Genomic DNA, 14645 nt, shown 5'->3' with positions numbered 1-14645 from the left:
GTTGCGTTGTTTTATCACAGAGTTCCTATGGCCATCTCCTGTCTCCATCATCAGATCATCTCGATGGTACCATAATATTGCACTGTCACCCGATTTACATATGTATGCAAATTTTCAGCTTCATCGGAAACCGGGAAGTGGGTCAAATTTAAGTTGCAAGATTTGTCCCATACATACTAACAGGGCAAGGTAAATAAAAACTTGTAAAAATGTGACAGAGTGGAGCTTTTTGTATGAGATGAAATTTTGTTTTAATTTTTTCTATTGTAAAATTGAATATACAGCTAGATACAATTATTTATTTGATAGAAGGCAGATATGTACAAGCGTGACAGAGTGGTCACAAACAAAAATGTTGGACCAAACTATTTTTTTTTGTCAAGCATATATATGTACATGCTCCTCTTCTTTCCTTCTCCTTTCCTCCTTCTTTCTCCTCCATCCCCTTTAATTAAAAAAAAAAACCTATAATCTAAAAATCCTCCAATTTTAAAATGTAGCTTAAGCCACTATAAAAACCTAAATTCAGTTGAAGTTGGTGCGAAGTTAGTTTAGACAGACTCTAGCCTCCTAAGTCCCAGAGGATATAACAAGTAATTTTTATGCATTATAGTAAATTAATTATGTCCTCCTAATGTTTTATTAGAACGAACACAAGGTAAAATTTAAAAAAAGTGTTATAAAGCACCCCCTAACATTAAACAAACGAATTCTCTAAGCCGACAAAAAACAAAAAACAATTACACATAATAACAACCCAGAAATTCAAACGAAAAAACCTACCCCAAGCAAACGGACCGTTAAACGACTTCCGAAAAAACGAATTCGAAAAACGATCTCGCGTCTAAACGTTTAAAAAAACGCGTTAACCTTGACACATTGGTGTTAAGCCGACAAAACGAGAAAAAACGCCCCTACACGCTAAACCAATAAAAAAGATGAAAAAAATATGTTTGAGTTAAAAAAAAGCTAATTGGTTCGCGTGCCGCCCTTTCTTTTTTTTCTATTTAGTTTTTTTACTAGGGTCGTGCTCCTATGCCGTGGGGTGCATTTTTTGTGACAATTAGGGTTTTATTACTTTTAAAACGGTGTTGTGGGTATTGTAGCGTAATTTGTTGAATTTATGACGCTATAATTTATGCTTTTTTTGTCACGGGTAACAGCGTCATGCCACATGTAATGATTGAGGTGTTGAATTATTTTATTATTATGTTTCAACTTTATTTGCTTGCATTTTCTGAAACTGTTTATTTATAAATTGTTGTAAAAAAATATGGATTTATATAATCATTATTTATGTTTACTTTTACAACCACCACTTTTATCTAACTCTAAAAAAACTTGACACTAAAAATAACATTTTTTTTGTGTATATTAACATTATTAACATTGAACTTTAAAGAGTGTATGTAGCATTTTTTGAGATATGATTTTAATTTATGTATAAATGATGAGCGGGTATATTTTTTTACAAAATTTGTAATATTAAATACAAAGAGTATAAATAAATAAAAAATAATGCAGTTGAAGTATGATAGTATAAAATATGTACATGTAAATATCAGTTTGACTGTGAATAACTATGAATAAGAAATTTAGTACCCATCTACACGTTGAAATATTCCAATTAGAAACTCACAGTAACGACATCTATTGGAGGGTAGATGAGTATATTTGTTTATGCTCGTGATTAGTGATTAAATGAATATATGAAATAAAATGGGGTGTCTTCAACACATGGCTATAAAAGACCAGTAAAGAGTTGCATTAAATGGTTATTTCCGTTAACTGCCTCTTTAAACGTTATCAAATATTCACATTTTATTAATTTATTATTATTGACTTATATTATAAACTATTATGTATTTATATTTTGTATTTTGGTGTATACGACTAAAAACTGACTTAACTTATTCAGTCTAGCCACGTAGAAAATAAGTCCGCTATCATAGATAAAGCAAACGTATTATTACGCAACAACCTTTGTACCTTAAAATATAATGTCAAAAAATACATTTTTGTGAGGTTTAAAGTTGTGTATTAATTTGTAAATCTAAAGGTCGAAATAATGAAGAATTATAAAATAAAATAAAAAAACAAACACTTCAACTTACCTACAACAATAGGCTAAGTAAAAACGAAAGCACACTCATCCACTCTAATTTACACAAAATATTCAAAAAATCCAATAAAAAAAAACATTACATAATAGTGGAAAATTTCGAGCTAAATGTATGAAAAAACAACCGTCCGGAGCAGCGCCAAGTTATAAAATTTCCATTAAAACGAGCTGCATTATTATCTTTTTTATAACGAAAAAATGCATTTTTACTTATATGTAATGCCTTAAATTCTTCGTTTTGCTAGACGAAAATAAACCCCAACGATTGTTTTATATAACAAATTTTGCAATGTGCCGATTTGTGATTTAAGACGTTAAGGAATTGGGAGAGGCGAGCTCCTTGGTCTACTTTATTGGTTTATAGTGAGGAGACATCGAATCTAATAAGATTTCTTATTAGATTTATTTAATAGGCACAGTTAATGAGACACTTGTATTAATTTTAAACTTCCTTGGGCACAAAAAAAAACTATTTCTTGCATGAAACGATTTGAGAAAGGTTACAAACAAATATCTTGATTTATTCTTCTTTAACCGGGCCTTAGAAAGGGCTTGGAGAGTACTGGTGAAGGGTGTCCACAGTCACAGCCATGAGGATACAAGGAAAAAGAGAAGAAATTGTAACTGTTGTTTTATTTTATTTTATATAGTTGTTAGCATACGGGTTTTAAAATAGGCATAGGTTTAAAAATAGGGAATAACTATAAAAACAGTAACTATTTTAGCATTACATATTGTTTACTACCTATTTTTAATTTATAACTGGTTAGGTAATCATTTTGCAATAAACAAAGTTATAAATACACGAAATTAATTCCACACCAAATACCCTTAATATTTATGGTTATTAGGCAAGACTTTGTTCATGTTTTGATGTTTGCGAGTTATTGTACTAGATCAATTTGTACAAGATTGTCCCATATTTGTATTTATAAATATATATTTTCCTCCTTTTTAAAAATAAGCACTATAACTATTAAGATAATTTACTTGTTTGGTGTGTACATTTATTTGTTATGTGTTTTTCAACTAGGCAAGCAACCAATCCGTGACATTGGTCATCGTACATACTTAGCATTTTATAAGAAAAACAAACACATTTTACAAACTGGTTATGCGCGTATTTTTCCATAACAAAACAGGACTATAAAATAGTATGTACTTTGTAGTTTGTAGCATCAAATGACAATAACCATTCCTTAAGTGAATTGAATACATTATGGCAGTCACGACTTTTATAAGTATGTATTTTTCTTTGCATTAGTAATATGTTTTGATATATGGGATGTGCGTGTGTGAAAAAAAGAAAATTAACTGTAATGATAATCTTGAATTTATATACAAGCAATAAAAAAAATCAAATGGCTAAAAAAATATTATTAAATTGAATTTTATGTCACCTTTTTATTTTTCTGTTTAGCCTAGGGTTACCTTAAAAATGTCTTGAATACCTCATATTAAGTCCGTCATTACTGTATATGTTAAGTATTTTAAGTTGCGGAAACTCACAGTATCTGGAGAGTCAGCATTACTGGCATATCACAGCTACATTATGTTTACACTCAGATATGGTATAATAGTATGGGGTAGCTCATTAGATGTGCAAAGGGCTGTTTATAATGCAAAAAAGATGTATAAGAGCCATCTTCACACTGAAACAAATGGAATCCTGTAAGCCAGTAATGCAAAAGAATAAATTATCTCTGCCATATTTGAAATGACTCTCTTTGTTCGCCTTAATGAAACTTATTTAAAAAAAAAGTGATATGATAAGTTACAATGACTGTATTTCTAGACAGCGCAATCTACTATTTTTGCCAAAAACTTGTCAGAAACACACAGCTAGAAGTTCGTTTTATATGTGCATAAAAATATTTAACAGGTTGCCAGCTGACATAAAGACCTTCCAATCAACAAGTTTAAAAATAAATTATTTTTATGGCTTTGTGACATGTGTGTTTTTATTCCATACAGGAATACTTTGATTATGAAATTGAACAGTTATAGAAATTTGAAATTGTAATAAATCGCTGCATGATTTTTGTTATGTTAATAATTAATTTGACATGTTATTTTTAATATTTTCACCTTATTTTATGTTATAGTGCGACTATACCTACTTCAAATTTGCATGCTACACTAAGCAGTGTATGGTTGAACTAAAATATATTATTGTACACCTTTGTAAACCCATATTCAGCAAATAAATACAAATATGGTGTAATACGGGAAATTCGATTAATCAAGAGTTGTTAAAAAAACATTCTCGAATATAAAAAATACCAAAAGACTTAAAAAATACCCTTTATAACAAACATTCAAATTAAGGGCAGATCAGTTTTCTATGAAAGTTGATTATGCCGCTCGCTAAATCGAGACATTCGCTCGATTACGATTTCGCAAGAAGCGCCCACATCCCTAGTTGGGTGTGTAAGTGTAAGTTTGCATGTGTGTGTAGATAAAATTTTGAAAAATTCTTAACTTTTCCGCGATAACCCTGTCGCGCGCTGGAAAAAAGCTCAGGCGTCGTATCTATAGTCCAGCTTGTGAAACATAGGTAGACGAGTGCCTAATTAATGTCACGTATATAAGATGTAATTAATATAATAATGTATTGTTTTCCTGTATCGACATTTAGGACACGCACTAACTAGAATATGATTAGGTAATATTATCAAAAAAATACCTAATGGTGATTTTATTTAGTTCACAGGTTATACGTAGGTACTAGTGATCAATAAATAGGTATATATCTTGTTACATTTACAAACGTTTTATGCAATGTTACTACTATAGGTTTAGGTTTAATGACATTTATTCTCTTAAAGGTAATAAATACGTCACTGACATGAGAACACATTTGGAACATACATAAATATATACATCTATTTTCATCATCGCAACAAAACAAAAATAAGTAATTTTATTAGGTTTAGCTGAATTATGTACTTAACTACTCGTTGTATGTTATTATAAGTAGATACTCAAATACACCCACCTTGTCAATAAAAACGGGTGAAATTTAAATTTTCTACGGGAAGTCATCTTTTCACGTCTACATTTTATAAATTTGAAAAAGATATGAGTATGCAAGTTCAAGCACTTAATAAGCATAATTATTTGTATTAGTATATTCAATAATTAGTAACATACCTAGCATTAACTGTGTTTTGTTTTTGAATGTTTGTTTAACATTGTCCAATTTATCATATAATTGCGAAAACCAACGACAGTATTGTAGACATATCATTGTTTTGTACACTTTTATTTAGCTTCACCGTGTTTTTTTTTTTAAATAAATACATGTGTTTTAAATCTTGGAACTTAAATTAGACCCACTTCCCGGTGTGAAATTGAGCTGAAATTTAGCATACTTCCGTATTTTCGATGACAATGCAATAATTATGCTAGCGTGGAGCTAATCTGATGATCTAGTTATAGGGCAGCCAATGGAACTCTTCGATGGAATAATATAAACACATTGAGTTTAGGTTCATCCGAAAGATCTCGAGAAACACTTGATAGACATGCAAAGGAGAGAAAATACAGTCCGCAATAAAAAGGAGTATCAAAAAAAATGCCGGTAACTTGTTTAGTAAGTAAGATGCGGTCTATGAATACGACCCATCTTATAAATAAACTGTGTGGCCAGTATTTGTTTATTATAACGTTATCAGAACTCCTCCGTGTGCGTGCACACACACATACACACAAATAGATAAGACCAACTAGTGCTCTGTTTCAGATAAGACCTAGACTAAGCCCGACGTCTTAGAATCGGTATTTATCTATTGCAATTATAATTTATCGCAACTAACGTTTGATAGGGTTATTTTTATCTTAGGGTTTGAATAATGAGCTAAGTTAACCAAACATTTTTACAACAAAATATCAGTTAAACCTGGAAACTTTAACTTTTTTCTAAGTTTAACCTTTAAGAGAAATTACATTATTCTTGATTTTTGGTTCCACTTGGTAACATATTTGGCTAAGCTTTTTAGCGTTTGGACTTTCTATCTATGGTTAGAATATTAGTCCAAAAAAATCAGAGTCTTCATATAGATAATATATCAGACACAAATATATCACAAAATACTTAATTTATTAATACCTACGATCAAATTCCCTAGCAATGTTTTTGGGATCTGTCTATTCATATAAGTTAATGAAAGCCTACTTCACTAGAATGGCTAGAAATTACCCATATTTATATTTAATTTAATTTATTCTAAAACTACATTTAATGTAATATGTTATTGTAAAGTCCTAGTTGGTCTAACTATATTTTTTTTTCATTGAACTGGAAGTATCTACCTAATTGAAATATTTTGTATTTTTAGGACCAAGCTGTTCAAGGTGAGCTTCCATTGGAGAAAAATAAAGTATTATAACTCACGTCTGCATTTACACCGGTAAGTATTTTAATATTTTTTGGATTTTAATAATCGGGTTACACTCAAAATTCTTTTCGTTGTCGTGTATTTTGCCCCCAAAAAATATGACGGAGTAGAATTTTAGTATCGTAAAAAATCTACTATTACCTATTGTCAATCGATAGATATTAGATAGAATCGAGAAATTATCAAATAAATCTCATTTTAAGTTTTTTCCCTATTCACCCCAGCCGTCCCTATTCACCCCGGTTGACGATACTCACCAAGACAATTCTAATAAACCTAAACTAAATTAGTTTGCGTTGTCTTATCACAGAGTTCCCATGGCCACCTTCTTGCCTTCTTCATCAGAACAGCTCCATGGTACCATAATATTTAATTGTCACCCGACTTTCATATGTAGGATGCAAATTTTCAGCGCAATCGGAAATCGGGAAGTGGGTCAAATTTAGCTTCCTAGATTTGACCCACACTAACTGACATACCCTATACATAACTAACAGGGTAAATTAAATAAAAGCTTGTATTAAGTTTTTGGCAAAAATTTCATTTACAGTACATATGGTGCCACTTTACCGCACTAGTGCGAAAATTAGCATATTACGTTACTGTGTCGAACATTTAAAGGGCCATATGTACTGTAAACCGTTGTACGATACATGTGCGAATAGCTAATTCGCAAATCGTGTCGATTTAAAACACTCCCTTCGGTCGTGTTTTAATTTATCGCTACTCGTTTCGAATTTCCTATTTGTCGCACTTGTATCGTAATGTACTATTTTGGTACAAGATTTTATCGCTGATTGTGCTTAATTTTAAGGCAACTAATACTCATCGAAACAATTCTAAATACCCAAAACACCATTAGGTTGTGTTGTTTTATCATAGAGTTCCTATGACCTTCTCCGGTCTCCATCATGAGAGCAGCTCAATCATCAGTCATTTTGACTATGCAGGATATGTATGGAAAGTGTCCGTCAAAAACCTTAAATAGGTGGTGCCACATATTGACTATATAATAAATTGATCAAATTTATGACTGTGATAAAAAAAATCAAATCACTCCGTCACACAGCACCCTTCACTCCGTCAATAACGTCTAAGTTCATGTCATGTCCTTGTGCTACCCTAGCGCCAACGGAGAGATTGCGAATTATTATTTACAGCTGCCAGCTGGACACTTTAGCAACAGTTCTCCGATAAGAAATTGTCCTCCTTACCTCTACCCTCCATAATTTTGACGAGGTCCCCTGTCAAGGCAGAACAAAGTAACCCGCCTTTTAATGAGAAAAATACTAATTAAGTAAATAAACTTTACTAAACCTATAAAGAACGCATCGGACAGATTTATCCCGAGGCCTAGGTAACCTAGGTTCGATTCCCGCTAATAGGAACCTAGAATGGAGCCTATTTTCCGTCGATCAGCATTGTCTAGGGTCCGTAATAAATGCGTGCAGGTCAAGTAGTGATGTGACATTTGTCGATGATTTTTTTTTATATTTCTCCAACATAGCATTGTCAACGGCTTACTTTATGTCCGTTATCAATTAATTAGAAATATTTTTAACACTATTAAAATTTGATCGTTTTGTAAAAAATTTTTTTTTTTCCAGTAAACGTGTATTTTTTGAGTTTAAATTCTTTATAGAGACAGAAGTGGTAGAAATAGAAAAAAGCGGCAAGTTTAATAAAATGTTGGCGCGAAGGGTTATCGCTTCTCGTCCCATAGAAAATTTGAATTTCGCGCCTTTTTAACTGACAAAGTTTTTTGCGGACGTATATTTTTTTTTTGAAAATTATTCCGTTGAAATATCAACATTGACGTAGGTGATAAAATATTTAAATAATTCTAGTAATAGATTTAAAAAAATGTTACTTCATGCTAGATACCTATGGTACCTGTATGCCCATACATAATGATTAATATTTTATAATGTAATTTTTATTAAGAAGTGAGATACAGTAATTTTAATTCATTTATAATTATATTATTCATATTGTTATTTCTGTTCTCATTTCAGGTGTTGGAGTAACAAAGAAGACCAATTCAGCACTAATCCAGCTAAAAACATCTTAACCTGTCAAACTGGTAATAAAAATTACTCAGTGCAACGTAATATAAAAAATACTATATCTTACATTACAGCCTTCAAAGTTGCATGCAAAGTTTCTAAACAAATCCATTCCTTTCTAATCTGCAACTTATTAGAAAGCGCCATCTATCAGTACAACTGCAACATTAATCTATATCGAATCCAATTAGAAGAATACCGTGAAGCATTAAGATAAATTTTATCGATATCGATATACCAATTAGCCCTCACTATACTAACGGCGACGTTCAGGGTTACCACTTAAGGATTACATTGTTTTCGGAACTTTAAGGATTTGTAGTTTATTATTTATAAAATAGGTTTAATTTAATTATTATAGTTAGACAAATTGTGTCATTCTTGTAGTACTTATTAACGTGTATTTAAATTAATAATTAATTTAAATATATTATAGATCAACTGGCTGTCAGAAAAAATAAAAGCACATAAATTAAATTAAATTAAAATGCCGGAACACATATTTGCGAGTGTTTGCGATGGTTGTAATATTATATTCGCTTCTTTGTCATTGCTCGGTATAATTTTTGTTTTTTTACTGATGTAGGTATTTCAATTGTATGTGACTATGAAAATTATAGCATTTAGTCTTAACTATAGATACCAAAAATGTAAATTGAAATAAATTAGAATCAACCAAAAAAATTACTATCTTATTTAAATAAATAATTATGTGTACAAATAAACACAATAATCATAATCAATACGTTAATAATAAATTGTTGCTTCAAATAATCATACTTCATTGCCCTTCATTATTTAATACATATCATTATTCTGCTAAATTATTATGCTAATCAAAAGAGACAAAATAATTTAACATAAAATTTTAAAAATAAAACCACAATTTGTTATTGCTTTGTTCGTTGCAGCGAAGCCAAAGAATCTTATAGAGTCGAACTAAGATAACTCTGCATGGCTTTTGCAGTGATAGTGTGTCAATCATAGCTTTTGCAATGTCATAATTAATAAGAAATATCTATTTAAAAAAATAGGTAACATGGTAGGAAGTTGCGCAGGATCGGGACAGGTGGCACGCATTCGTACCGGAGGCCAAGATTATTTTTGGAACAGTGAGCCAAAATAGTTAGTTATTAAAAAAAAATGTTTGTAACACATTCTCTCACTTTGTCCTGTTCATGAAAGAACGTGCAAAATTATCATGGATGGACTCTAAATTCAAAGTAATTATATTTTCGCCCTGGCCACCCTGTGTTGTGGCTGCGGCGGCCCTTGCGCCCGCGCATGAAGATAAATCTTTTTACTGCGCACTTTGATTAGAAAATTCCTTTATTAATTGACTGCCTTAATTAAACCAATTTTGTTCCTTGTTGCAAATTTTATGTTTAGGGCGAATAGATGATTAAGATATAAATCGATAAGTATCCATTACTGACATATATAGATATTATATTGAAAATCTTACTCAAGTATCGTCTCAATAATTCGAATTAATATTAAAATATATTTATTTGTGTGATGATCACAGATATTTGTTCCTGTGTCATGGGTAATCAAGTCATGGGTGTTTTCTGTATATAGAAGTATGTATTTATCTATATACGTATGTTTATCATCGCCTAGTACCCATAATATATAATTTGGCTTAGTTGGGGCTAGATTGATCTGTGTAAGGTGTCTCCCCTAATTATTTTTAATATTTTTTTTTATATTGTTGTACGTGTAAATTACTCATCAAGTATAAATATAATAAATAAGATTTGAAAAGTCATTTACATAAAAGTAGCAATTTATATTATTTCATTGATAAATATGTTTTTACAATATTTAAACTAAGTAGTGTAGTTACATCACAGATTTTTTTATTTGGAGAATTTATTAAAAAATTTGGTAATTCGTGAATACATTTTTTATAATAATATTATACATCCTGAATTTACGTAAAGTAACTTTCGAATTCCAAAGTCACCAATAGGTAATATTGCCATCAATAATTCAATAATACTAAGATATTATAGGAGCAATATTAATAAAAGCTTCCTGTCAACAATTGTAAAACTAAACCACCAATAAAACCTATAAACATTAGACGCACACAAATAAATCTTCACCCACGCGCCCGCACACAGACAAAAAAGCTAGAGCAAGACAAAAAAATCCACAAAACGATGCGAATACCCGAAGGCAACGACCTACGAAAAATAAGACGAATACGGCGCGCGCGCACATGTGCGTCGGCCATTTTTTTCTTGCCGTCCCTTTTTAGAGCCAAAAAAGGTGCGGGATCGCGCGCGTGCGAGAGGGATGGGTGGAAAGAAAGCGGGGTGAGGTCGTTCGCGCCCTTTTTAGTTCCGTGCGTTGCCGCGCGCTGTTAGAGGAAAGTTCTTCCTGTATAGTTTTGTTTTTTTTTAAATAGCGCTCGTGATTTTTTGTATGCGTTGTTATTTGTGTATTCAAGCATAATAAATTGAATTCAGGTATTACCTAACTACCTACCAAGGATGTATTAGGTAAGGCAATACAAGTTATAACGTTTTATATCAGATAAAGACTATTCAATAGTCTAATCGAAACTTTACATTCAGAACAATAATGATTCAGATCATCAATTAAAGTCCGTGATTATACTAACCAATTTTTTTTTGCCTTAGTAACCATTGAGTGTGTAATCTCTAGAAAATGCCCAAGATACCGTGAGCCGAGCAGAAGACCCTATTTTGCATTTTGGCATTTGGCATTTTGTTTTCGTAGGTAAGGTTCTCGTGAAATGTTGTGACCAGATTCTAGGATTAAATAAATAAATCCTAATCATAGAATCTGGTCACATTTGTCTGGTTTTATCGATCCAGTTTTTGGATTTTTTTTAAATGCAGAAATTGGCATAAAGGTCTTAAGCGCCAATGGTGCTTAAGACCATTGTGAGTTCACCGTGATAACGACTCGACGAACTAAGTATTTTTCTGCCCTCCGGGCGCAAAGCATCAACTTTGCTCCCACTACGCTAAACGAAGTTGCCGCTTTCCGCCTCCGTCGAGTAGAAAAATAGTATACGCACCACGGGAGGAAACGTAGGACATTCGCTAGCCTTCGGCTCGGGTAACAATTTTACACGCGGTACGCAATTTCCTACTTTTCCTCCCTTGAGACACAAATAACTATTGTCCTTTTACATTTATTAAGCTCAAGGCGAGGTCTACAGCTCACAGAGCCACTAGTATTTAATTTGGCAAGTTTACCACTTGAATAATTATTTTCCCCCGCCAGCGCGACCCAAAAGAGGCTAAGATGTGTTTACGCATCTGTACCCACTACCTTAAAGCAGAGGTCATGCGGTCGAATGCAGAGTGATCCCGCGGCGCTCCTCTGCGAGACGGAGTCGGTATGCGTTGGTACCTGGTATTAGATGGTAGTCCTGCCACTGGTTAGTACGTCATCAGGCCATGACTGGTTCCTCCGGGTCAGGTGGCATGCGTTAACGCATTTCCCCAACAAAAAAAAAAGGTTATACCTATAAGTTTCAGTTCGTTTCTAGTTTTTACAACCTATGTTGGTGATTATGAATAAGTAAATATTATATTATTAAAAAAAGTGTAGATACTTATGTATGTTTTTGGTGTTTATGCCGATTTGTCTAAATTGTCAGAGGTTACTAAAAAAACATGGTTAAGTTTTTCACGTTTTGGCAACAGTTAGACGAAAATTGTATAAAATAAAATATTAAAGAGTGAAGTATAATTTTATAGGGTTAATTAACCTTTCTAATGATTTTTAGGTTTACATTGATTATTTTAATTTAAATGACCATTTAGGACGTAGGTATAAGGATTTAAAGTTGGTAAGTACAGGTTGGCCAGAAATACGTTGACATTTATATTTTAGTGCGGTATATTGTTGTAAATTTTAACCAAACTTTTTCGTTTTTGTATCAAAGTTAAATGAGAATATTTTAAAGGACCTTTTTTTTCGGTTGTTTAAGTTAAGTTAGCATTTAGTTAAAGACGTTGTAAGTAATAAAATGCGTCTGTCGTGGAACACTCGGTTGGAACGAAGTATTATATTATTAATAAACGTATTATTTTATTAATTAACAAATAAATAAAAAATAGGCAAAATAATAACGATCGAATCTGCTCACAAAATTTCACAAATCAGTTCTAAAATGTAATTTACATGTAGAATAACTAAACATAAGAAAAAAAAATTGTACAAGCTGAAACTGATACGCGTAATCCGAGCCCCATACATGCTTAGTTTATCAAAAAAAAAATTCAAGTACCAAAAAAATGCAAAAAGCGACATACCCGTACAGGGATCGAACCCGGATCGTCGCTATTACCACTTGTTTGCCAACTGCGCCACTATAGGACATACGCAAGTCGGTGATATTAGTCTACTTATTCTCGAGAAAGGATTTAAATAAAATATCGCCGTGACGGAAAAATCTTACACTTTTTTCGCCTAGCCGATAAGGAAATTCGTTCCAAAAATATTTGTCAACGTATTTTTGGCCCACCTTGTATATAAACTTGCCAATATCTAGTTTATATTCCTACACATATAACACAACAACTTTAGAACACAAACAACCTTAAAGTAGGGTACTTACTACAGGGCCTATCTCCAACGTACCCATAAAGATGTCGAGAAAAAGCATCAATTAAAAAGCTTACACCTCTAAATCAAGTCTAGACAGATTCATTAGCCTACGATCTAGTCCTTTAGACTTTATTGCGATAGTTGTAGGATCTATTTTTGAGTAAACAGAATAGATTTAGCTATAAGGAAGCGATCCACGTTTTAATAGGGAGCCGGTTGAAAATTCTCTGGTTTTATTTTAGAAAATGCCGTAGGTATTATATTCATTTTGATGTAATGAGAGATATTTTCTAAACAACGAACTTTTTCTGCAATATGCTCGGGAATGTTCACCTACTTGTAGCAAAAATAGTACGGGAAGTTCATCATTGCGGACAAACTCAAGTTAAAAAAAATCAAAGCATTATTGTCGTTTTTTAGCAGAAGGGAAGTTATTACCGTATAGTTACTATTTACTAGTACGAGTACATTATTGCAGAGGCCGGGAAAGGGCAATTCGTGGATGAGTTTCGATTTTCGACAAAGAAGACGACCCCCACGAATTGCTGTTCCTGCCGAGGCATATATAGTGCTTTTCTCCAAACATGCCAGGAAATCAGGTAAAATATTGTAAGTGACATTTTTGATGTTAAGGTTCGATTTAGGTGATGGTTGATGCTTAAATTACGATTATTTTATCTTTTTTCCCCACATGTTTGGAGAAAAGCACTATATAGTATATATGCCTTGGCAGGAAAAGCAATTCGTGTATTCGTCTTCTTTGTCGATAGTCAAATCTCATATCGATTTTCATTCAGGAATCGCTATTTCCCGGCGTCACAAAACACATGAAGACAACAAACACAAAAAAAAACTTCGCTTTTGCCAAGGATAGGCAAAACTGGCTGAATCTGGAGGAGGCCTTCACCCGAAGTCCGTCCGCCCGTCCGTCTTAATAAAATAATTTGATTTTTTATTTTTCTCACACATTTAAGTTTTTTAAGAGTTAATTAATACCTATAGGTTTTTTTTTCTTTTTGTTTCAAATATGCTGTGTTTTTGTGTGTCAATTGAAGATAATTTCGTATTTTTTTGCAATTAATATAAACACTATTTCGTTCCATACAAAAAACCACAATTTTTACAGTGATATAAAAATAAAAATATATTGGACCCTATTATTAGTACGAAGTAATTAAAAATAATTTGACCCTATTATTGTTGTGTAGCTTCGCAAGCTAAGCCTAGAACATTATAAAAGCTTTGAGCTTGTACATTTTTCCCATAGACCAGGACCAACAGACTACGCGTTATAAAGCGTTTACGACGCACTAGTTGTCACAATACGTAAGTGCTTTTATTCCTGTTTTACTATACTGGCAGCCTTATCACTGAATTGTAATTATGTAAGGAACGGATGAAGATGAAAAATCCGTTGATATTTGTCCGACCATGTGGCCGGCACAATTTGGATAATTGGAT

General features: G+C 32.3%; 1 protein-coding gene and 1 long non-coding RNA gene across 13 annotated transcripts in view; one reads left to right on the top strand and one right to left on the bottom strand.

Moving 5' to 3' along the window:
• Positions 1-14645, bottom strand: part of LOC133530737 (zinc finger protein 184-like) — a 160286-nt gene that overhangs the window by 99916 nt on the left and 45725 nt on the right. The window contains exon 1 of one of the 12 annotated variants that reach the window (XM_061868773.1): positions 2115-2555. The exons of the other annotated variants lie outside the window; for them this stretch is intronic. The gene's annotated coding sequence lies outside the window, so the exon portion shown is untranslated. Of the gene's footprint in view, positions 1-2114; positions 2556-14645 lie in introns of those variants that run through there. 12 annotated transcript variants of the gene reach the window in all.
• LOC133530671 (uncharacterized) lies at positions 5467-13081 on the top strand. Its single transcript, XR_009801357.1, has 3 exons — positions 5467-5902; positions 6463-6534; positions 8538-13081. It is a non-coding gene; the product is annotated as an uncharacterized LOC133530671 (long non-coding RNA).

This window comes from Cydia pomonella, chromosome 23, assembly GCF_033807575.1.
Source record: "Cydia pomonella isolate Wapato2018A chromosome 23, ilCydPomo1, whole genome shotgun sequence".
NCBI classification, from domain to species: domain Eukaryota; kingdom Metazoa; phylum Arthropoda; class Insecta; order Lepidoptera; family Tortricidae; genus Cydia; species Cydia pomonella.
This window is presented reverse-complemented; position numbering and strand designations above follow the sequence as displayed.